The sequence below is a fragment of the Capra hircus genome, chromosome 8, assembly GCF_001704415.2.
Source record: "Capra hircus breed San Clemente chromosome 8, ASM170441v1, whole genome shotgun sequence".
Lineage (NCBI taxonomy): Eukaryota > Metazoa > Chordata > Mammalia > Artiodactyla > Bovidae > Capra > Capra hircus.
Window position 1 is genome coordinate 9,291,112 of NC_030815.1, and position 26,231 is coordinate 9,317,342.

Consider the following 26,231-nt stretch of genomic DNA (forward strand, 5'->3'; position numbering starts at 1 on the left):
GTGGTTTGCGAGTCTGGGAGTTAGATGTTATGGAGACTATTTCTCAGGACAATGGTAGGACCCGATGAGCCATCTGAAACCCACCCCACCACGCAGGGTGCTCCTTTCTGGAAAGAGATTCCTGTCCAGTAGGTCCGATCGCCTGTTAACTCTCATGGCACTGTATTGCTTTTTTGCTTTTCATGTTTTGTTAACAACCTTCTGTTCCAGTGCTGTTTCATTGATTATATCTTAAGTATGCTGCTTCCTGGGGATCTTAGGACCATCTGTGGGATAAATTTCCTTGGAAGGAATTTTCAAAGATTCAGTTCAGTTCAGTTCAGTCGCTCAGTCGTGTCCGACTCTTTGCGACCCCATGAATCGCAGCACGCCAGGCCTCCCTGTCCATCACCAGCTCCCGGAGTTCACTCAGACTCACGGCCGTCAAGTCAGTGATGCCATCCAGCCATCTCATCCTCTCTCATCCCCTTCTCCTCTTGCCCCCAATCCCTCCCAGCATCAGACTCTTTTCCAATGAGTCAACTCTTTGCATGAGGTGGCCAAAGTACTGGAGTTTCAGCTTTAGCATCATTCCCTCCAAAGAAATCCCAGGGCTGATCTCCTTCAGAATGGACTGGTTGGATCTCCTTGCAGTCCAAGGGACTCTCAAGAGTCTTCTCCAACACCACAGTTCAAAGCATCAATGCTTCGGCACTCAGCCTTCTTCCCAGTCCAACTCTCACATCCGCACGTGACCGCAGGGTTAGACAGTTCTGTTTGTGGCATACAGATGTTGCAGGCTGGGGTGTTGCAGGCTCCCTTTACATGTGGATGTTTATTTGGCCTGCAGTTTCAATACCTAAAAAATCAAAGAGTTTCACATAAGAATTCACATTTGTAGGTTTTCCTAAACAACTTGAAAATCTGGCATCACTGAGCTCTGTCTCCCTGATAAGGTCATGAGCTGTTTAGGTCCCCAGCTGGTGGGTGCAGATAAATAACACTTATGTTACTTGCCTGGTCCCTGTAGACCTTTCCATGTAATCCTTAGTGTAGATCCTTACCAGCTTCTGTCACCAAACATGTCCTTTCCTGACCTGGGCCCCAGGGTAGGGGCCTTTTTGAATCTCTTAACCTCTGTACTGGTACTGAAATGTTATGTTCTCAATTTTTCTTTAGTTTATTGTTTGCACGCGTGCTCAATCATGTCTGACTCTTTGTGACCCCAGGGGCTGTAGCCCACTAGGCTCAATTAAAAAAAATAATAATGCTATTTTCAAAAACAAAAATAATAAATATAAACATATATTTACTGAAGAGGAGCATCATTTTATATTTTTGCAAATCAATGAGTTACATTGAACACTTGATAATTTATAAAGTCATATCAACAGTTAGAGAATTCGCATGGTTTTATTTTTTAGCCATGTTACCTCAATAATTGTTGATATGACTTTATAAATTATCATAGCATAACACATTGATTTGCAAAATGTAAAATGATACTACTCTTCAGTAAATATCTTTATGTATTTTTGCTTTTAAGAATAGTATTTTTCTTAAATATGTTATTTATGTAATAAATCTTGCCATTTTAAATGAATTGATAACATACTTAAGAGTTTTTCAGCTTTGATTTCTAATTAAAATTTTTTTCTCTAGGCTATAACCCATGTAAAAAGAAGCATTTTAGGGTCCTCAGTTATTGAAGAGTGTAAAAGAGTCCTGATACCAAAAAGTTTGAGAATTGTCTGATCCTAAAAGACAGTGTGTTAGCCCAGGTCAATCAGAATTGTTTAAGGCACTCACCAAAATTTTAGAACATAATTACTTTTTCTGTCAAAAGCAATAGCATATGAATCAACACTAGGTCCCTGCAAACGTCTTTTGAACCCATGATATTTTTGAAGTGTATAATGCTGTTTAGCTAAGACATTTAGGCAAATGATTCTGTGAATTTGGACTTCTAACTTAGAATGCCAAGAAATTTAACCCTGTATCTTTTGGGGTCGGAGGCCGGGGATTCCCTGGTTCTCTTAATTAAGCCTTTCTGGTTGTTCTCTTACTCATGGTAGAGAGAGTTTGTTGTATAAACAGTGGGAAGAGCATTTGAAGATCTGAGATGGAATTTTGTTGTGACTGGAGATTTTAGTGGGGAGACTTTCAAACAAGACTCAGATGCTAGAGGGCTAAAAGCATGAGCAGTTGTTGAAAAGAAAACTGGGGTTACTTGGAGGTTAGAGGGACATGAAGTAGTCTCACCTGCTTCCCTTTGTGGGGGAACAACCTGGAAAAGCAGGTTCCTGCAGACACCCCCTCTCCCAGTTGCATCTTTTCATCCATCCACCCTTTACTGGTCCCCTGAAACAAGGAGGGGATCCTTTTCCTTTCTTTCTGCACTTTGGCTTGCTCTGTGTTGTCATAGAGTCCTCACCTTCCATCACTGGAGTAATTGAACAGTTAAAGCAAGATATGGGTAGAGAAGAGGAACTGTTTTGCTGTGGTGACATGGAAAGAGGCGGATGGATAGGCAGGATGGAGAGAAATTCCCAGCAGCCATAGCGAGGGCAGGGGATTCCTGGACCAGATCGGTTGGGCAGCTGTTCAAGTAACAGTATGTGTAGCTCGGACACATGGATCTCTCTTGTTCTCTAGTTGCAAATACCTATCTTGTCTCTCCAACTATTTTTTAAATCACTTTGGTTTAGAAGTTGAATCCTATCTAATTACCCTTCCGATTTAAAGGATTTGTAGGATAGAGTGTCTGTGTGTAGGATCTAGCAGAGGATTAGGCTCCAAGGTGCTCCAGCAATATTTTTAGACTGGAAAACACAATGTATATCACCAGGTATGTTGTCCTGTTGCCCTACGAGGAGAGAGCAGAGCCCTTAGCATGCGTCTCATGAAGTGCTGTAGCACTGGAGCAGGCTCTGAAAGTCCTGCTAGAGTTTATGCAGAGAAGATGAGATTAGATGCGATTCTGACTGTAGTTAAACCGGTTTACCTTACTGTTGGAGGGGCTTTGGCCTCAGTCTTCACTGCCTGAGGGGAGCTGGTTCTGATGGTTGTCTTGGTCTCTGCTCTGCCTTTCCAGAAGGAGCTCCTAGGACTTCCCCAGTGGTCCAGTGGTTAGGACTTTGTCTTCCAGTGCAGAGGTTGTGGGTTCGATTCCCGCTCAGGGAGCTAAGATCCCACATGGCTCTCGGCTGAACAAAAAGACTTTAAGAATGATTTGCATCAATAACATGTTAAAAAAAAAAAAAAAGAAGGAACTCCTCTGGGTGTTAGACTGCCAGGGTAGGTCTGTTCTCCATAAGGTGGGTTGTGTGACACTTCTGTGTCTACCAGGATATTTAAAGGAGACAGAAAAGGCAGGAAAGGAGTATGTATTTTTTAAAAAAGTGTATATTTCTTTACATGGATAACCAAATGACTTTCCTGTACATCTGAAACTAACACCACGTTGTAAATCAATTGTATTTCAAAAAATTTTAAGAATTGATCTGAAAAAAGCAAGAAATCTTCAACAAAGCAAATATCTGGTTACTGTCAACAAGGTGGGCTTGCTTGATTATAAATTTATATGTCAAAAACTTTAATAAAGTTTAAAAATATTCCTAAGTAAAAAGATAATTGTCAAGATTTCAGACATCAGCAGAAAGTAGTCACTGTGAGGGAAAAAAGGAATGCAAGACTAATTTTATTTTTATTTTTACTCAAAAGTACAGTAATTCAAATTTCAGGATACCTGTCAGTTTTTATGTAGCTGGCAGGTCTTTGGAAGTTGACTTTGTAATGCATAAGCAGTTTTTACTGGAGTTCCTTGTTTTGCAAACTGGGATTTTTATAGCAATGTTATGGAATAGTTCACATATATCTAAGTCTGCATTAAAGCAGATCTTTTTCTCTTTATTTTTTAGATGAACACTTAAATAATTATTGTTATGTAAAAATTTATTTTTTTATTGAAGAGTAGTTGAATTACTATATGTTAATTACTGCCATACAGCAAAATGACTCAGTTATATGCGTGTGTGTATATATACACATTCCTTTTCATATTCTTTTCCATTATGGCTTATGACAGGATATGTGTGTATATATATATATATATATATAGACACACACACACTGTGCTATACAGTAGAACCTTGGTTATCCATTTGAACATTTAAAAAAATAAATTTTACCCTATGAAATGAAAACCACCGTGAGAATCGGTACATAGTAGCTTATGATTGCACTTTTTTGTTTTGTCAGACTTAATATATTCCTCTATGTAGAAAACTGGGTGACTTGATGTTTTGGTCACGTGTCACAGACTTCCTTGCTCAACTTTATTCTCATCAGATGTTACCACAACAGAAACCCCATATGTAAGCAAGATCTTTGTTCAGTTTTTACTTCCATTTAGTCACTAGTCTAGTCAGCCGCCCTTGCAACCTGCTGTGTTCTTCAGGGGCTTGGAAACTGCCATGTAATGGGAGGAACCAGACATTGAGTATACATTTGGTACAGTTTCGCATGAGTCATTCTAATTAAGTTATGGAAGTGGTACAGGAAAACCCTATTGTATGAATGTCCTTTCTCTGAAAGTTAGATTTAATAGGACTGGGCACACGTGCTCATGTTTTTATCTGCTCATATCAGGAAGGATGCTTAAAAGTAGGGTGTTGGGACAGAGACTGGTTGAGTCAGAGGAGACCTTGGCACTGAACTTGGACTTTGTGCCTTGCCATTTTCATAGGCTTTCCTTAAGTTCTCTGACATTGATTTCATCTTTATCCTCTGTATCAGACACCTCTTCTGTGCCGCTTCAGAACCTCTTGGCCTCACTTTCCCCAGAGCCTCTAATCACTCTTCACCCCTGGCTGCTGCCAACTCAAGCTGGGCCCAGACCAGCTTGACAAGGACACAGCCTGGTGCCTCCTGCCTCAGTGCCCTGGGGCCTCAATCCATGACAAGCCTGAGGCTTTGGTCTCCGAGGAATCCACGCTGAGACCATCCTTTCTATGTGCCCTTGGTCTGTGTACTAAATGAGTTCTCTGTATTACGTTACGGTTGGTCTGTTGTATTTTAACCTGACTCTGAATTTAAAACTTAGGAACAGGTTAGGTCTGTTCTTCACAGTGGGGATTAATTTTTAAATCTGTCTGCCTCAGAAGCATCAAATAGGATCTAGGACTGCGGTGCTCTCCGTGGGATTAGCTGTCGTCACTGCTTGTAAGGGTAAGAGAAGGCAAGAGTTGGCTGAAGGGCATCAGAGGAGGACGACTCAGGCTAAGGTCTGCATTCTGGATTTCGCATTACCAGTGGTGTGCCTTCGGGAGTTTTCATGACTTCCCTGAGCTTCAGTTTCCTTTTCTGTAAAATCGAGGTGAGGACACCATTATATGGATCTTGTCAGATCGCTGTTGGCGTAAATGAGTTATTTATGTTGAATGCCTGTTACATGGTTAGGTACTTAGTAGGTGTAAGTGCTATTATTCCTTGATTTGTTTGTTCTGATCATTTTTCATTATAAAAATTTTATTCATTGAAATCCATCATATTTTAAGTAATTTTTTCACAGGCAACATTGGTCCATACTTATTGGCCAGGTTAGACTAATAACCATGCCCTCCTCCAGGGGATCTTCCAACCCAGTGGTCGAACCCAGGTCTCCCACATTGCAGGCGGATTCTTTATCATCTGAGCCACCAGGGAAGCCCAGGCTAACAACAGCAATAACAAATCATGCCCTTTTGCTTCTTAACTGGCAGTGATAATTGGCCGTTATCTTAGGTGACTTAAGCTATAACTGTAAGTGTGGTTTATTAACCCTCCAGATAGCAAGTACAAGATGTTTATTTCAGGCATTGTGGGTTTCCTCTAAAGAGCATCAATTTGCATAATATTGCTCAGAGTTGGTTTCCTTGTTCTGAGAAAAGAGCTATTATTATCATAGTCAAAGCAACTTGGTGGTCAGGGTCTTTGAACACTTAGAAGGTGTAAATAATGCAGAGACAGCTAGGATAGTGTTCTTGGAAGTACAAGAAGTGAACAGAGAGTTTAGTTCTGGGATCTTCTCATTGATGATAAATAGCATTTGTAGGCATTATTATTTCTTATAGTGTGTTGGATCCTTTGCCAGTGGTTTTACCTACAAGTTCAGTAAAAGCACTTAAAACAGAAAATATAGGCACTCAGATTTTTCAGAAGAGGAATGAGGCAGGAAGTTGTTATATCACATAGTAAGTGGCAGAACTAGGACTTGAACTCAGGTCTGCATGAGCTCATCTCTCCAAAGCCACCTATACTCACTGCTTCTTACTGCTTTGTGGGATTTCACAGAAGAGTCTCTTCTTGATCTTCAGACGTTTGAAAAATGTAATTGCTTTTAGAAAAGTAAAAAAAAAAAAGAAAAATATAGTTGGTAAATTCAGATTAGAGCAGAACTGTGGGCATTCAACAATTATTGATTGGTATCTAATATATGGTGCCCTGGCAAGTGCCTGAGAAGAGAAAGATAACTATGACCTGCTCTTTTTTTTTTTTTTTTTAAGTATTTTGTTATGTTGTTCAGTCACCAGGTTCTGTCTGACTCTTTGTGACCCCTTGGACTGCAGCGTGCCAGGCTTCCTTGTCCTTCACTATCTTCCAGAGTTTGCTCAAACTCATTGTCCATTGAGTTGGTGATGCCATTCAATCATCTCATCTTCTACTGCCCACTTCTCCTCTTGCCTTCAATCTTTTCCAGCATCAGGGTCTTTTCTGGTGAGTGAGCTCTTTGCATCAGGTGGCCAGAGTATGGGACTTCAGCATCAGTCGTTCCAGTGAATATTCAGTGTTGATTTCCTTTAGGATTGACTGGTTTGATCTCTTAGCAGTCCAAGGGACTCTCAAGAGTTCTCTAGCACCACAGTTCGAAAGCATCAATTTTTTGATGCTGAGCCTTCTTTATGGTCCCTCTGTCACATCATACTTGACTGCTGGAAAAACCATAGCTTTGACTAGATGGACCTTTGTTGGCCAAGTGATGCCTCTGCCTTTCAATATGCTGTCTGGGTTCGTCATAACTTTTCTATAAGTGGATATACTTGGCTAAGCTGACTCTTAGTTGTGTCATGTGGGATCTGGTTCCCTGACCAGGGATTGAACCCAGGCCCCCTGCAGGAGCTGGGAGTCTTAGCCACTGGACCACCAGGGAAGTCCAGACTTGCTTTTTTTTTCTTATTCTTTTAAAGGAATTACATTCAGGAGTTCAGGAAACACATACACAGCTAAGGATGTTACATTTGTTAATGCATTCAACAACTATTTGCTGAATGCCCTGTAAGTGTGTCAGTATAGTACTGACCCTTAGGAAACGATGACGCATAAAAGGAAATTTGGTCCCAGGCTTCGTGGAGCGTCTTAGTCTATCACGGGTATTACAAACTGGTCTAAGACATTTGGGTCATTTATAATCAGACATTAGCAACCTCCAGCGATGAGAGCTGGGGCTTTCCCAGGTGGCACAGTGGTAAAGAATCCACCTCCCAATGCAGGAGATGTGGGGCTTGATTCATGGATCAGGAAGATCCCCCGGAGGAAGGCAAGGCAGCCAACTCTAGTATTCTTGCCTGGGAGATCCCAGGGACAGAGGAGCCTGATGGGCTAGTCTATGGGGTCGCACAGAGGCGAGCACAACTAAGTGACTGAGTGTGTGCGCACAGACACACACACAGTATGTCAGCCATGAAGTTCTGATGAACACACACACACACACGGTATGTCAGCCATGACGATCTGACGAATGCTGTCTCTCTCTCACACACACAGTATGTCAGCCACGAAGTTCTGATGAACACATGCGTGCACACACACGCAGTATGTCAGCCATGATCATCTGACGGATTCCCTCTCAAAGGTAGTAGCAGGTGCAGCCTTAGTCATACAGCCTGTTCTGTGAGCTCTGTGAAGTCACAGCTCTCAGACAGATGCCTTGCCCAAAAGCTTCCCATGAGACCGGTGGAGCAGGATTCAGGACCCTCTCTTAGAATTACGTGGCAGAGTCTGAATTCAGGTCTGCCTAGAGTCCTAAGCAGAGAACCCCAGACCAGTGGCACAAGAAGCCAGGGTTGCTAGGGTCTTAAATTTTGTCTCTCAAGAATGGAGGTACCTGTGTGAGATTTCTAGTCAGTGTGCAGAGTTTTAACATGGCATATTTTACTAGTTAAAAATTATTTCTGACATTCTGTGTGCTGATTAATGAACCCTGGAGTGTTGTTCAGAAGAAAAGATAGCCGGACCTGTTTTTGCATGAACCCATTTGGCTATCTGATGAAGTCTGTAGACCTTTCTCAGCATAATCTTTCAAAAGCATAAAATGCAAAGGATTACAAAAGAAGCCAAATATAATGAAATGCAGTTTCCAGAATATTTTTAAAGATGTGTAGTGCAGTAATCTGTGCTTCTTTATTACTGTATTGACTATGAAGATCTAGTGTTGGGAGTAATTCATTTCCAAGTTGTGATGAATATAAATACAACAGTTGTAATGATAAAATAGCTGTAATGTTTGTTGGTGACAAAATCACTGCCAATTCTGTAATTTATTGCCTATAGTAATAGTTGAGGGTAATGGTTAAATTGCTGTTAGATAGTAAAACATGAAAGTGTAACTTTTTCCCCCAACCATTTTTGCAGATGCCCATTCATTCTATCAGGGTTAAGAATCCCTACTCTAGAGTGTGCATTTTTAAAATAATTGTTTATTTTTAATTGATGGTTACAGTATTGGTTTGATTTCTGTCATACATCAGCATGAATTAACCATAGGTGTACATATGTCCCCTCCCTCTGGAGTATGCATTTTTGATTAGAATCTTCTGTCACCTGATGAAGCCTGGAGTGTATATTTGTGATTAGGATACCAAATGTCAAGAAATTACCCCTACATGTGGATTAAAACTTAACACTCGCCTTTATTGCTATTTGTTCTTTTTAAAAATCATTAGTAGGGATAATGAGACTGTACAAATAACAAATTCAGTGTGTGAAAGTTCCCTAGGAGAGAGCTATGAAGTGCTGTGGGACTTTCAAATAAAGGCAGGAGAATCTTAATAAAGGCAACATGATAAGACGATCTAGACGGACATGAATGCAGTGTTAGGAAGAAGTTGGGGGGAGGAGTGAAAGTTGCAAGTACTGTAATTTATGAAGGTAGAAAAAGACTTCGCAGAAAAACATGATTAGGACTTTCTTCTGTCTGGCTCAAAAATAAAGATATTTCAGATACAAAGAATAGCATGATGGTTGGTATGGATGGTGGGAGAGCCTGGAAGGTTCTTCCACACATGAGTGACATAATTGTCCAGTCATGGTTTTAAGCACTTTATACATGTTATGTAATCCTCACAGCAGTCTTATTATTATTTGCATTTTTTTGCGGATGGAGAATCAGGCATGGAGAGATTAAGAATCTCGCTCAGAGTCAAAACTAGGCCTTGGTCTGGCTCCACTGGACTCAGAATGACTCAGTATGAGATTACACTGATGACTGTGGAGGGTAGATTAGGCAGGAATGCAAGGGGAGATTGGAAAATCAGGTCAGAGATGATTAAAATGATGTGGCGAGAGATGCTAAAGGTGGCCTGAACACTGAGTGTTGAGAACAGATTAAAAGAGTTTTCGTCTTGGAAATCTGCACATTGATGTTTTCCAGTGAGACGACACCCACAAAATAGGAAATGAAAGTCTAGTGTTTCTGAGAGGAGATTTTCCCCAGCCAGTTTAAATATGTACTTGGCTGAATGAATGCTTGAGTTACCAGTTCTCTCCCGAGTGCAGAATATTCATTACTGGCAGGATTTTACTATAATCACCAGTTAGCATTTACAGTGAGCACCCCGGTAGCCACTTGCCTACCTAGGATCACCAGGGGAACAGTTTGCCAGTATTAAGCTTACAGGTGTAAAAGGTACCAAGGCCTTGTCAGAGCAGAGGAAACATTCAGAACCTGGCTTATTTGCTAACATTTCGAGAAAACTCAGAGAAGTGGGAGGAAAAGCTTTAGATCAAGGGCTGACTAACCACTCATTGAGGGTCTGGAGTAGGGTGGTTTCATCTTTGAGGTGAAATACAGCAAACACCCCCTCAGTCCTGACTTTGCTAAGCCTTGCAAAAGAGGTTTCTGGCAGCTTAGTGAGTTCTCCATTAAACAGATTCAAGAGGGCTCGAAAAATGTGAACTTCCATGGATAAATAACCAGGGTCCATAGTTCTCCACGTAATAGATCATCAGAGCTATATGAGAGTTTATAAAACATAACTAATCCACGGTCAGCATTTACAGAGAGGCGGAGTCCATTGGTTCCTGGACTCAAAGCTTTCCATTGGCCGAGTCCATATTCAGCTCCTCACTGATTGGACAGACGTTCCCTAGGAGCCTGTGGGCGGGCTTCCTTCACCCACACAATCCTTCTAGCCCTTTCTTCTTCACTTTTGCAGGCCCAGGAGATATTTTTAACTTCAACTCTCTGATATTTCTGGTCAGGAATATCGTTGATTTGTTTTTATTCTGCTGCAAAGCAATGAGAATTTTCGGGTCATTCAATATGAAGTGTTAACATTTTCAGCCTCACAGTCACTCAAATATGCGCTCTTATACATTCCCATTTTTTGTTTCCATATTTTTATTTTTCACTTTCTAGTTGACAGACTAATGGTGTGATTTAAGCTAAGGTTTCTTAATATAGAACTTCTGTTCAATTGTTAATTGTAGCTATCAAATTATAGGTTTCCAGGCTGGAAAATAGAAACAGTTCTTTTTTATTCTTAATACTCATCCCTAGGACAAGGCATTCATTGGAAGGCAAAGTACTTTCAAAACAGCCAAAGCAGGCAAATGGGAATATTTTCTTTTTAGGATGCAGTGGCTAAATGCACAGATACAATTTTTATGCCATTTTCTCTCCTTATTGAATCTTTATTGAGTAAGGTAGCTGAAATCTTGTAAAACTGAAGTATGATTGATGTCCAGTGTAATGTTAATCTCTGCTCTGCAGCAGAGTGACTCGGTTATACATGTGTATGCATTCTTTCAACATTTGCTCCATTATGGTTTATCCCTGTACACTGACTTATAGTTTCCTGTGCTGCACAGGAGGATCTTGTTTATCCATTCTGTACATGATAGTTTGCATTTACTAACCTCCAAATTCCCAGTCTGTGCCTCTGCTCCTCTCCTCCCCCTGACAGTCACAAGTCTGGTTCTGTGTCGGTGAATCTGTTCCTGTTTCATGGATTGATCCATCTGTGTCATTTTAGATTCCACATACAAGTGATATCATAACGATATGTATTTCTATTTCTGACTTAGTTCACTTCGTATGGTAATCTCTGTGTCCATCCATGTTTCTGCACATGGCATTATTTCGTTCTTTTTTTTTGAGTCAGTAGTGTTCCATTGAAGGTAATAGCACCCCACTCCGGTGCTCTTGCCTGGAAAATCCCACGGGCAGAGGAGCCTGGTGGGCTGCAGTCCATGGGGTCTCGAAGAGTCGGACACGACTGAGCAACTTCACTTTCACTTTTCACTTTCATGCATGGGAGAAGGAAATGGCAACCCAGTCCAGTATTCTTGCCTGGAGAATCCCAGAGACGGCGGAGCCCGGTGGGCTGCCGTCTGTGGGGTCGCACAGAGTTGTGACTCAGCAGCAGCAGCGGCGGCAGCAGTGTTCCATTGTATTTATGTATCCATTCAACTGGTGGTGGACATTTAGGTTGTTTCCATGTCTTGGTTGTTTTGAATAGTGCCATGACCAGAAATCTATGGGTCAAATCATAGCTTCATGCTGCGAACATAGGAGTGCATGTATCTTTTTGAATTATAGTTTTGTCTGGATTGATGCCCAGGAGTAGAATTTCTGGATCATATGGTAGCTATTTTTAGTTTTCTGAGGAACCTCCATGCTGTTTTCCATTGCGGCTTCCCACCAGTGGTGTGGGAAGGTTCCCTTTTCTCCACATACCCTCCAGCATTTGTTATTTGTAGACTTTTCAGCGGTGTCCATTCTGACCAGTGTGAGATGGTGGTGGCGGTTCAGTCGCCAGGTCGTGTCCAGCTCTTCACGACTGCACGGACTGCGGCACACCAGGCTCCCTTGTCCATCACCATCTCTTGGAGTTTGCTGTTTCATGTCCTTTGCATCGGCGATGTCATCCAGCTATCCTATCCTCTGTCGCCCTCTTCTCCTCTGCCTTTAGTCTTTCCCAACAGTCAGTTCACTTCAGGTGGCCAAAGTACTGGAGCTTCCGCTTCAGTCCTTCCAATGAATATTCAGCGTTGATTTCCTTTAGGCGTGACTGTTTGATCTCCTTGCAGTCCAAGGAGTCTCTCCAACACCACAGTTCAAAAGCATCGATTTTTTGGTGCTCAGCTTTCTTTATAGTCCAGCTCTCACAACCATCCATGAGTACTGGAAAGACCATATCCTTGATTGTATATAGACCTTTGTTGGCAAAGTGATGTCTTTGCTTTTTAACACACTGTCTAGGTTTGTCATAGCTTTTCCTGCATTTCTCTAATAATTAGCAAATTGAGCATCCTCAGAGTTTAGTATGGGGGTGTTCTGTAACCCCACATGTACCAAGGGATGACTGCACTCTTCTGTTTCATTAAATATGTCGGAAAAGTCAGATCTTGATTTTAAAAGGTTAATGGACTTTTTTCTCATTCTTATATAAGTATTAAAAGAAAGCTTAATATACCAATTTAATATACATGTTAATCCACGAATACCATTTCTTCATCATACTCCTTGTTTTGTAAATAATTTCTAGTTTTAGTTACACATTAAATTTTATTATTACAGATCAATTAATGAGAAGCAACGTATTGATCCATCTTTTATCTGTTTTAAATTACTAGATGTATATAATTTAAATACTTGTTCAATTACTTTCAGTAATCTAGCTTACAAAATGTATTCTGTAATATAGGCCTCCTTGAAATGAATGCTAACACTTTTATTAGAATTTAAAAATAAAGTCAGGTTGTTTTGTATGGAAAATGTGTTTGACTTATCTGATTAATTTGATAATAAGATAATCAAGATTTGATAAGAAGTGTAAGATACTGGTTTAATAATTAAGTCCCATTCTAGTTATAGTGCAAACTTTTCCATAAATTGAATCAGCTAAATGTGTAGCCTCAGTGTTTTGATGACAATATATTGAAAGCACATTGTAAGATGAAAAAATTTTGCCAAATAATATTCTTTTGTCAGAGGTATAATGAAGTTAACAAGATTTTATTTGTTTCAATCCTTTCTGAGTTTTAGAAGTTAAGCAAAGTTCTGATAAGTGAAACAATAGCAGTTGTGATTAACCTCAGAGGTTATGGTAAAGTCTTTGGCCTCTGTCCAAGAAACTGAGAAAATGAATGCTCTGTGACCTGGGCTACAATTCCTTTTGCCAGTCAGGTAGTTTCCAGTTTTTGCTTTCAGGAGACCTAATTGATTCATTAGCTTATAGATCCTGAAAAATAATGTTTGATATGAAATCATTCTGTGTTTTTTTTTTTTTTTTTTTGCTGTGTATCATGGCAGGAGTGTGAAGATTTGAGTGATGTTACTGTAGCAAACCTCCTTCCAGTTCAGTCCTCTTCCGTATTTCAGCAGGATTCTCAGCGCTTTGCGTCTGTGCTCAGTCTCCTCCGACTCTGACCCCATGGACTGTAGCCCACCAGGCTCCTCTGTCTATGGGGTTTCCCAGGCAAAAATGCCGTTTCCTACTGCAGGGGATCTTCGACCCAGCAAGCAAACCTGCGTCTCTTGTTTTCTCCTGCATTGGCAGGCAGCTTCTTTACCACTGGCGCCATCTGGGAAGCCCTTTCAGTGCTTTACTTCTGTACAAAAAGGAGGAGTACCATTAATGCTCAATGCAACTCATTTCAGTAGTAAGTTATAGTGATCCCATGGACTTGTTTCATTGTAAGATGCTTTTCCATACAGTTCTTACTTTATTGTGTTTATCAAAATTTGTAATATATTTATTTTGCTCTAGTCAATTATGTGTTACTAATAATTGTATTGATAGCTCAATGCAGAAGAGTAACCAGAGAAATTTAAAGTTTTAATTTATATAGATATTTTTGCAGAAACGCATGATAGAGGGTTAACAGAAGACTTTACATTAGGATAAAATGTTTTGTGCAAACTATCAGTAGAATGGAATTTGGAGACCAAGTGTTTCTTTTTCATTGCCTTCAAATTTTCAAGTCAGTTCAGATGTTGGGTAGATGACTTCACATCACTGGGTGACTTGATGGGAAAGAAGTAAAGGTCTGAAATTATTGGCTATTAAAGAAAAGAGTTTTTTCATTTAAAAAACAGTGGATTGTATCAACAATAAAATATCATTATTTAAATTTATATAAATTTATGGTACTTGGATTCCAGTGGATAAATTTAGGAAATTCTATTTAAAAATATAAAAATTCAGGATTTCTTTGCAACTATTTAAACCCACTTCTGAATGACTTTATATGCCAATTTAAATGTATGAGGAGGTTTTTTTGGGGGGTGCATGACCAAAAAAAATTTTGAAAACTATTCCAGATATGTGGATACCTAGATTTATTAATCTTAGGCATATATTCATTGACTCCCTGAAGATTTTAGCTTAAGATGTACCAGCTTTTTACCTCTTCTCCTACTGTTTGATTTTTATATTTAATTTCTTCTACCACCATTTCAGGCTGCCTGGTTAGCTCAATAGGTAGAGCATGGGACTCTTAATCCCAGGGTCATGGGTTCGAGCCCCACCTTGGGCGTATGCCCAAAGAATCTGCCTGCAATGCAGGAGACCTGGGTTCAGTCCTTGGGTCGGGAGGATCCCCTGAAGAAGGAAATGGCTATTTCCTTCAGTATTTCAGGAAATACTTCAGGAGTGAAGTATTTCCTTCACTCCAGTATTCTTGCCTGGCAAATTGCATGGACAGAGGAGCCTGGTGGGCTACAGTCCATGGGGTTGCAAAGAGTTGGACACAACTGAGTGACTGACACTTTCACCCTTTCGTAGTCATTTCTGTGGTGTTTCTACAGAATCTATTAACTTGTACTTTGAACATTGTCTCTTCATTCCTTGTTTACCAAGAAGAGATCCTGCCCTTCCCCCTTTCTATGTCCTCTTATAGCCCACTTGCTTTATCGATAAGTTGACGTTATTATATACATATATATGTGTATATCCATCCATCCTTCCATCCATCTGATCTTTCACTGGCTTCTCTGCCCATCCATCCATCCGTCTATCCCTCTGTCTCAGTGCTAGACCAAATGATATGTTAGACTTCCTGTCCTTCTCTGGGATTGTTATCACAACTGGTTCATAGGCTATTTGATGGAGTTGTTCTAGCATAAAATTAAAAAAAATTTCTCTTTTTCTTAAATTCAGTCAATTGCATCGGATTGTACCACATTTTAAACCATGACTCACTTGAGTAAGCTTTTTATTTTTCCTGCGGTTTTGTTTACTTTTTAACTCTGTCTTTGGTGATTTAGTCGCTAAGTTGTGTCCGTTCTTGTGATCCCATGGACTGTAGCCCGCTAGGCTCCTCTGTCTGTGGAGTGAGTTGCCATTTCCTTCCCCAGGGGATCTTCTGACCTAGGGATCAAACCCAAATCTCCTGCATTGCAGGTGGATTCTTTTACCCCTGAGCCACCAGGGAAGCCCCAATTCTGTCTTCAGCATATTCTTAAATTTCTCCCCTTTAGATCCTTAGCTATCTGATTCTATTAATTTCCTCCAAAGGTCTTTGTCTCTGAGCCTTCTGTCTTAGTCACTCTCTAGATAACCTGAAATTCAGTGGGGAAGAATGAACATTTCAGGCTCTTTTACATTTTTAGATCATGGTTTCTTAAGGAAACGGAAGTTTAGAGTCTAATGTGAAACAGTAAAGGAAGGACAAACGTTGACTGACAGTCTGCATAGGAAAAGTAGTGTCTGGAGATGTGAGGAGAGGCCTTGAAAAGTGAGAGTGGAGTCGCTCAGTCATGTCCGACTCCTGGCGACACTGTGGACTGTAGCCCGCTGGGCTCCTCTGTCCAGGATTTTCCAGGCAAGAGTACTGGAGTGGGGTGCCATTTCCTTCTCCAGGGGATCTTCCTGACCCAGGGACTGAACTCAGATCTCCTGCATTGCAGACAGGCTCTTTACCATCTGAGCCACCAGGGAATCCCTGGAGAGGGATTATTCATTAGGAGAGATTTTATTTTAGGTAGGATGTAGTGATGGTTAACCTAACTCCTAGTGTGTCATTTCAGTGGACATTCATTGGATGCCTACAATCTGGAAGGGCTAAATTTAAGCATTGAGACGCAAAGATGAAGGGGCTGGGGTGGAGGCCGGGGTGGAGGCCTCCGGCTACTGGTGTACCTGTAAACAGTTCATACAGTGTAGTGCCTTTTATAAGGAAGCATATTCAAGGAATTCTGGGAACCTTGTGTTTTCATCTTTAATTTCTGTAATTCTCTTATGCCTTCCGATAAGCATGATATAACTGTGCTCATAATGTCCCAAGACACAAGGGTGTTTTAGATAGGAAACAGGTTTCTGAACATCAATGGGGACTCAGTTGTTACCCATAAGAGAGAGGGAGTAGGAAGAGATGGTATTAAAAAATGCCACCGAACTTTACCATCTAGTCTTAATGAATAACAGGTTCGAATAATATAGCAAAGTACGATGAACTGTCTTGGGGGAATGTGTCTTGACAGCCCTCCGCCCTGTGGGGGGAAAATCATACTATTGCAAGTGAATTTTTGATAGATGGAAGATCTTAAAACTAGGCACTGTTAGTGCCTTATCGCCCCTGGACCAGCTCTTACTCTGGAGTTTTTTCCATACTAGTTCACCGAGGAGAAGAATAAGACCTTTGCACCATCTTGCCTCCGTAGCCAAAAGGCATTCATCATCTACTTTTGAGATCTCTGTGTTGAGATTTTAGGAAATCCATACACAATATCCCCTCTTCACTTGGTACTTATTCTGTGCCAGGTCCTGTTCTAATCCCCATAGCGATCCCTGAGATCAGTTCTCTTATTGTCTGCATTTTACAGATAAGGGAAACTGGAGCACAGACTGGTTGGCTAAGTTTCTCAAGTCACATAGTAAATGGTGCAGTTGGGATTCAAAACCGAGCAATTTGATTCCCGAGCCCAGTCTCTTCACCACTGTAAACTATGAAAGGTATGAAGAAATACTGACTTAAACTTGTAGAATGCTTAAAAAATTTTTGGCAGTTTCAGCAGTTCTCCACAAGCACATTTCTGAGGCAAGTGTCTCTTTCAGCTCTCTGGGAAATGGAAATACCGATTACTATTTGGACATATTGTCTGGTATTGCTGACACACTTGCGTATGTAGGTGAGTGTACAAAGCGAATGTGCAGGCATCCCTCCTGTGCACAGTACCTGTTACTGTTGTGTGCAGAGTGAATTTTAAACTTCAGTTCGTATCCTCATTTACTATTTTATTTCCAAGAGTCTAAATTTGCATTCAGAAGCTTCCAGCGCTTTTTTCTTTGTCCTTCAAACTAATGCATTCTAAGATTGCCGCTGCTTTCTTTTTTCTTTTTTTTTTTTTTTGGCGCTGCTTTCTTTAAGACAGTTTAGTTCAGTTAAGTATACCCTAAATTCTGAAGCCATACTGCGTCTTAGGAGTTAGTTGGTTATATCTTAGAATATGAGATAACCAAAGGATATAGCTGTTCTCTAAGCCATTTCCCATGTTGTGAGCCATCCTTCTACGCCACTCTGTGTTGTACAAAAAGTGCTGTATTTTGCCTGTTTGTTTGGTAGGCTTGACAAGTCTTCTCTCCCTGCACCCCCTTGCAAATGTACAACTTAGTCTCCTGGGACTACAACATACTCCTTAAGGTTTGTTTGCCTCTTCAGGAAACCAGACTTCATGAAGGAGAGACGAACAGAAACAAAGCCCTGAAAAAATAATACAGAGAAGGTTGAGCCATGAAAGAAGGTTCAGGATTGATCTCACGTGACCTACATGTTTTTGGTTGTGTCACTTCGGCAGAGTATTGCTTCTGCCTTGGTTTGAATCTTTAATATTTAATTGTTTACTTGAGCAAGCAGCTTGATCTTGCTGAGCCTCAGTTTCCTCACTTGTAGAATGAGGATAATGGAATCTATTCTTTAGGGTTGTTGTGGAGATTAAAGAAAATAATACATGGGATGCAGTGTGGACCTGATAAGAGCACAAAGCTGTATTGAATCTAGATCTGAACCCACGTCTGTCTAGTTCCCAAGCCATGTTTTTTCCATACCACACAGGGTATTGCACGGTGGCCTGAAGCAGGTTACATGGGTGATTGCCTGGTTTCTGAAGCAGCAGAGAGGTTTGATGAGGTTTGATGTGCTTGTTGGTGGCGCTGTGCAGCGTGCAGCGTTTTACTTCCCCGACCGAGAATGGAACCCACGGCCCTGCAGTGGAAGCAGAGTCCTAGCCACTGGACCACCAGGGAATTCCCAAACCCGGGCATGCTGTAAGGTTCACCGTCTTGTTAAAGAAAGGTCTAAGTGACCACTGGGATCACAGAGTAAAGCAGTGCAGGGTGAAAACTGAACGAAGGGTTTCTACTTGTTAGTGTAAAGCACTTTTCCTTACAGCATCATGCCGTGGAGACAGCGTCTTCAATATGATCTGTTATCAGCTGTATCGCAAGCTTCTTAGGGATTTCAGCTCTGAAGTCCTTGGTGCCATCCAGTTATAGGCCTGGAGTAGTTAGACGCTCAAGGCTTCATGCAGTAAGGGTGACTTGGGCATAATGACTGCAGCGTATGTTTTGAATCACTCAGTGTGGGCATTAGAAATTAAATAAAATTTACTAAAATTTTTACATACTGAGCTTGATCCAAAAAAGATAGACCTAAATTTCAGATGGGCAGTTTTGCACGTATGGGTCATAAAGCAAACAGTAAATATGAAGTTAAATTGATGCTGAGCATATGACCCCGCAGTTTTAGGTGTCCAAGAGAGAGAAGAATTAATGTCTCCACAAAAACTATGAAGAAAATCAAAAGTGGTTAAAGAGGTAAAAGCCGTGAATGGAGTAATAATTAGAAGTGGTCCAGAGGAAGAAGCGTGAATGAAAAGGAAACAGTGTGTATTTGACCAGGAGTTTGTCAGTTCTTAGACTAGTCTAAAAATAGGGATAGAGACTGGATTGTGAGGATTTTTCTGTTCTTTTGAGTGAAATATAAACACATGTTACGACTGTCAACCTCTTTGGTCATTGTGGACATACAAACAAATATCAGCAAGATGCCACATCACATGCACTTGAATGGCTGTAAATGTGAAGCAGACGCTGCCAAGAGATGGCGAAGGTGTGGGCACCTGCGGCTCTGACTTGCTGCTGGTGGGCATGTAACCTGCCGCACACGTTTAGGAAAAAGGCTCGATTGCTTCCTGTAAAGATAGATACACACTTGCCCTGCAGTGCAGCAGTTCTTTAGTTAGGTGTCTATATTTGCATGGATTTGTAGAAATGAAAATAAACGTCTGTCCAAAGACTTGTTCTTGAATGTTCATAGCAGCTCTGTTCATCGTAGCCCCAAACTGGAAGCAATCTAAAATGCCTGTCAACTGCCAGGAATAAAAAGGAACAGGGAACTGGTAACAAGATGGTGAGCCTCACAGCATGCCCGGGTTTGGGAATTCCCTGGTGGTCCAGCGGCTAGGACTCTGCTTCCACTGCAGGGCCATGGGTCCCATCCTTGGTCGGGGAAGTGAAACGCTGCACGCTGCACAGCGCCACCAGCGAGCACACGAACAGAACCATGCCTGAGGGATAGACAGCAGATGCAAAAGACCCATACTGTGTAATTTCATTTATAAGAAATGTCCACAAAAGAAGGACTGAAAGCAGATGTAATTGCCAAGTGGTTGCTTAGGGCTGGGAGAAGGACCTGGGATTGAGTACAGCCAGGCTTGAAGAAACTTTCCAGAGTGACAGAGTTGTTCTTAAACTAGATTGGGGTAGGGGGCTCACAAGCCTGTACATTTCCTAAAAGTCAGTGAATTGTTCCCTTAGAATGGATGACTTTATGGTATATAAATTATGATGTCAATAAAACTGTTAAGACTGCATAGATATGTAGAATATATTAGGTAATTTAGATCTTAAAAACTGTTGCATTTTTAAAAGACGCCAGAATTGGTAACTGTTAAATGCCAAGGTTTAACTGAACTCTCCCTTCTCTGCCATTTATTAGTACTTAACAACTCATCCAATCTTCCTTTAGCTGCCAGTTGAGAGCCAATTTCTGCTACTGTTAACCAGCTGGCTAGTTCAAGAAACCCGGGTTACTGTGCTGATGCATGTGGTTTAAGGAGTTCTTGCTGTCTAATGGGATTTCTGGCTTTTGCTGGTCCAGGCATATTTGGTTCCTCAAAATATCTATGTCTACAGCTTCTTTTCTTGAGCTGTGCTGTGCGACATGTGGGATCATATTTTCCCAACCAGGGATCGAACCCTACTCCCCCTGCATTGGAAGCACAAAGTCTTAACCACCGGGGCCACCGGGGAAGGCCCATATAGCTTCCTTCTTAGGCTGTCAAATGTTAGCACTGTATGCTAGTGGCCTCTACTTACGCTTTAATTCTTAATTCTTTTGCTGTTTCCACATCCTCACCCTTTTCTTCAAGATCAAGGCTTTTGTTAATTCATTTTACCTTCCCTATTATTCCTTTGCCTATTAAAATCAGCAGTGACAAACATAGAAATGATGGAAGCATGGTTTATTTTGGGTGACATAAAGCATTTCTTTGGGGAAATGTTATGAGGTAAACACAAGTCCTGCTTCCAAAAATAAGCAAAAGGCTACATAATCGTACACCGAGGAATAGGTGTCTTTTTTTCCTTTGAATTTCAGGCTTTACTTTTAGTAAAAAAAAAAAAAAAAAAAATAGGTAGACTATTTGTATCTGTGATACGTAGCAGTTAAAGTCAAGTTAGTTTTGGGAGAAGAGATGACTATTAATACTGTAATTAAACTTGATTGAAAATACAGTTTCAAATTTGACTTGAAATCTTACGGTGAAAGTGCTCTATTCATCCTGTGACGTTTACTTTTGTAATTTTCTAAGTTATAGCCAAATACCGTATTTCTTATTGCTTTGTTCTCTGACATTTAGCGTTATTTTAGTATTTAATACTGTTTTCAGCACTTCCCTCCCCGGGTGCCCTGCATGAAGTTCCTTTTAATGTAGAGCAGGAGTGTTGTGGTTCATTAGTGATGTTCACTGTGTGCTTGACCTGGGAAAGTGGCTGGCTGAGTGCCTTGAATTTGCCACCAGCACCTTGAATGTGTGCTTTGAAGCAGGCAGACACCAGTTTGAATCTTAATTCCAACTTCCACCAGCTGTGTTAATTTCTGAATGCTGAGTAACTCCGATGCATCATGAGGATGTCTCATAGGATTGCTGTGATGAAAATGAAGTACTTAATGTAGGGCTTGGCGCTCAGTTATCATTCCATGAGAAAAAACTGTGAAGCTTGTGTCTACATGATTCCATGTCCGAACAGTCCAAATTGAATGAGGGTATTGCCCCACTTCTCGCTGGTGTGAGCGAGACCTTGGAAGCTTCTTGTGAGTTATTTACCCCTGGATCAGTTGGATCTTGGCTTGCTGCTGAGCTTTGTTAGATCGGGGCCAGAAGAGCCTTTATTGTAGGGCAAGTGTAGCACTCCCCCTCAACCGTGACCTTTCTGGGCTCTAGACCCAGTGCCTCCTGGTGTTCAGGGAGATCTTGCCATTGTGGCTGGCTGTGCCTCTCGTCTGAGCCCTGAAGACTGTTCAGTGTACAGCAGCTCCTCCTCCTCTTTCCTGGATGGTTTTTATGGCCTTTTGGGGCCTTACCCTCGCATGTGCCATTCAGCACCGAGTCAGACATGGGAGGAAACTCCTAGCAGATCCCTAGAGCGCTTCCTCTGGGTTGCCCCCTCCTCTCTGGCCAGCAGATCCCCACCGCCTGAGCTCCTCAGTCTCCACCGTCCCACTCAGGCCGCCACGTCCTGCCTTGGGCTTCCTCCTGGTGTCCCAAGCGTCCGTAGGTAGGAAGCCTGGGCAGCTGCAGGCCCAGCTCACTTGCTTTCCTTCTCTCTGAGTTCTTCCCCCACACTGCCTCTTATCCATTGTCTGAAAGCATTTGCTCCGTGTCTTTTGTGCAGTTTTCTTATTTATGGCATGAAAGCTAGAGCCAGTTATTCTGTCAAGGCTAGAGTTTTGGACTACATCGAGCGCTGATCCTATAGCAGACAGCTTGGTGGCTCAGATGGGAAGGAGTCCGCCTGCAGTGCAGGAGACCTGGGTTCAGTTCCTGGGTCAGGAAGATCCCCTGAGAAGGGAATGGCCACCCGCTCCAGTATTCTTGCCTGGAGAATTCCATGGACAGAGGAGCCTGGTGGGCTACAGTCCCTGGGATCACAAAGACATGACTGAGGACAAGCAAAAAGATCACTCACATTATTTTATTTTGAATCACCATTGTAAGAAAAAGTCTCAGGGATCCATTTGAATAAATATCTTAAGACCAAATGTTTTCCTTTTCAGTTCTCAGTTGTTTAGTAGGTAAGTCATGTCTGACTCTTGGGATCCCATGGATTGTAGCCCCCCAGGCTCCTCTGTCCATGGGATTTCCCAGGCAAGAGTACTAGAGTGGTTTGCCATTTCTGACTCGGGGATCAAACTTGAATCTCTTGTGTCTCCTGCATTGGCAGGTCGATTCTTTACTACTGTGCCTACTGGGAAGCGCATTACTCCTCTTTGTAAAAATTGAGATGTAATTGATTTTTACCATTATATTAAGTTTCAGAACATTATATTAAGTTTCATCATCATTTGATGTTTGTATATATTACAAATTGATCACCACAGTAAGTTGTTAAAACTACATCCATCACCACACATAGTTACAATTTTGCGTATGTGTGTGTGTGAGATGAGAACTTTTAAGATCTATTCTTTTAGCAAATTTCAACTATATAATACTCTGTGTCTTAATTATACTTCTTATTCATTCCTTGGTCCACTGTAGTCTGAAATACTGATGCCACTGCTGCCTGGCTCTCACAGGGCAGGTCAGTGATCCTTTGAGTGCTGACCCTGGATCCTTTTCAGCTCCCCCAGCTAAGACACAGAGCAGACATGAGGCTCATCACCCAGATACCTGCCCAAAGCTTGCATTGCCTCTTGATGAGCTGTAAGGGAGCGGATCAGCCCTGGGATTTCTTTGGAAGGAATGATGCTGAAGCTGAAACTCCAGTACTTTGGCCACCTGATGCGAAGAGTTGACTCATTGGAAATGACTCTGATGCTGGGGGGGATTGGGGGCAGGAGGAGAAGGGGATGACAGAGGATGAGATGGCTGGATGGCATCACTGACTGGATGGCATCACTGACTGGATGGCCGTGAGTCTGAGTGAACTCCGGGAGTTGGTGATGGACAGGGAGGCCTGGCATGCTGCGATTCATGGGGTCGCAGAGAGTGGGATATGACTGCGGAACTGAACTGAACTGAAGGGAAGGAAGTGACATAGGGTATCTTGTGAGTTGTATTATATCCCACTTGGGGTTTCCTCTGTTGTTGTTCAGTTGCCAAGTCCTGTCCAACTCTTCTTGACCCCATGAAGTGCAGCACACCAAGCTTCCCTGTCCCTCACCATCTCCCGGACTTTGCCCAAGTTCATGTCCATGGAGTCTGTGATGCCATCCAATCATCTCATCCTCTGTTGTCCCCTTCTCTTCCTACCTTCAATCTTTCCCAGCATCAGGATCTTTTCCAATGTGTTGACTCTTCACATCAGGTGGCCAAAGTACTGAAGCTTCAGCATCAGTCCTTTCAATGAATATTTAGGGTTGATAATCACAATGGTGTGATCACTCATCTGAGCCAGACATCCTGGAATGGTCAAGTGGGCCTTAGGAAGCATCACTATGAACAAAGTTAGTGGAGGTGATGGAATTCCAGCTGAGCTGTTGCAAATCCTAAAAGATGATGCTGTGAAAGTGCTGTACTCAATATGCCAGCAAATTTGGAAAACTCAGCAGTGGCCACAGGACTGGAAAAGGTCAGTCTTCATTCCAGTCCCAAAGAAAGGCAATGCCAAAGAATGCTCAAACTACTGCACAATTGCACTCATCTCACATGCTAGTAAAGTAATGCTCAAAATTCTCCAAGTTAGGCTTCAACAATACATGAACCGTGAACTTCCAAATGTTCAAGCTGGATTTAGAAAAGGCAGAGGAACCAGAGATCACATTGCCAACATCCATTGGATCATTGAAAAAGCAAGAGAGTTCCAGAAAAACATCTACTTCTGTTTTATTGACTATGCCAAAGCCTTTGACTGGATGACAACACACTGAGCCACCTGGCAGCCCTCATAACTGTGCATCACAGTTACAGTATTAGGTCTGGAGGCTCTAGTCTCATGTGTGGAGAGAAGCTCGGCTTCTCTTGTGTTCTGTTTCTAGAAGCACTTTTGCTTTTGTTTCAGGTATATTCTGAATAGTTGCTGTGTGTGTGTATGTTAGTCTGTGTGTGTATGTTAGTCGCTCAGTCGTGTCCCACTCTTTGTGACCCCATGGGGTATAGCCCACCAGGCTCCTCTGTCCATGGAGTTCTCCAGGCAAGAATACTAGAGTGGGTTGCCATTCCCTTCTCCAGGGATCTTCCAGACCCAGGGATTGAACCCCGGTCTCCTGCATTGCAGGCAGATTCTTTACTGTCTGAGCCACCAGGGAATCTGGTGCTAAATGGAATTCTAATTACTAGTCTAAAAGGTATATTACTATATATATCTAATAGTTAAGACTTTTTGGGTGAGTGTCAGGAATTGCAGAGAGGCTGGGACAGGGTAAATCAGGAGCTAACTTAGCTACTGAGCAATTGAGACAAGCTCATCACATCTTGGTAAATTCCAGCAAGCCCTGTGGAGTGCCTACTTAACATCAGGTGCTGGGGAAATGGAGGAGAATGAAACTGCTGTTTGCTCTCTGGAGCTCAAAGTCCACGAGGAGGCAACACAGCTACAGTACTTGCTGAGAAAAAGAAGGCCTAAGGGATGTGATAGTTCCTAAAAGAGGACAGAGAAGGTGACTGTTTTCTGAAGGACAAGAAGGTTATCACTAGGGCGAAAAGTGGGAGGGGTACACAGGTAACCAAAAGCACAAACGTCACTACGCCTGCAGGACCGACAACTCTAAGTGTGTGTGAAGCATGAGGTCAGGGGAGGAGGACAGGTGGGGAAAGGTGATATTGTGAAGAGCTTTTCTTCCTTACAGCTTTCTCCCCCTTTTTCACTTTATTTTTTTCATAGCACTTATTACTCATTCATTCATTCATTCTGTGGTAAAAGAATTTAAGCTGTTAGCGTTAAAAAAAATTAATTAGCTTTAATTGGAGGCCAATTACTTTACAATATTGTGGTGGTTTTCGCCATGCATTGACATGAATCAGCCACGGGTGCATGTCCCCCTCCCCACCATCCTGAACCCCCTTCCCACCTCCCCCTCTATTCTTCCCGTCTGGGTTGTCCCAGAGCCTATTTTATAGAGTGAAGTAAGTCAGAGAAACACCAACACAGTATATTAACGTAAATGCATGGAATTTAGAAAGACGGCAACGATGACCCTATATGTAGGACAGCAAAAGAAGCACAGATGCAAAGAGAAAGCTCTTGCGATTTTTAAAAAAGCCTCTTGGCCCCTGTGTGTGGGATCTTAGTTCCCCGATCAGAGATTGAGCCTGCACCCCCTACATTGGCAGTGTGCAGTCTTAACCATTGGGCTCCCAGGGAAGTCCTGATCTTAGGATTTTGTGCAGCGCAGTTTCTCTAGCACCACAATTAGCATCTGGCTTTTAGCAGGTACTCAGTAAATATTGCTGAGTGAAAGAGTGAATTTGAGAAGGAAAGGGGATGGGTTGGAGAGACATTTCACAGTTGAAAACCATATCCTCAGGAAAGTGGTAAACACTGCAGTCTTCAGTTAGTTGACCAAGCAGTTTAGACCTTTGTGAGTAGTGAAGTATTTAGCTGGAGAATGCTTGGAAATTGAATTTCCACATAAGGAAGTTAAAGAAGTCTATAAGGAGGTTAAAGAAATCTTTGCTAAGCAGTGAGTTTGGGGAGTAATTATAGTAATGGGTTAGAAATCTTACTTTTTCTCAACCCTCTGGCTGACTTGAACCTCAGATTAACACT

General features: G+C 41.8%; 1 protein-coding gene and 1 non-coding gene across 2 annotated transcripts in view; both read left to right on the forward strand.

Annotated features, from left to right (window-relative positions):
• KIF13B (kinesin family member 13B) overlaps positions 1-26,231 on the forward strand; it is a 205,727-nt gene that overhangs the window by 35,189 nt on the left and 144,307 nt on the right.
• On the forward strand, positions 14,706-14,778 carry TRNAK-CUU. The gene has a single exon. It is a non-coding gene; the product is annotated as a tRNA-Lys (tRNA).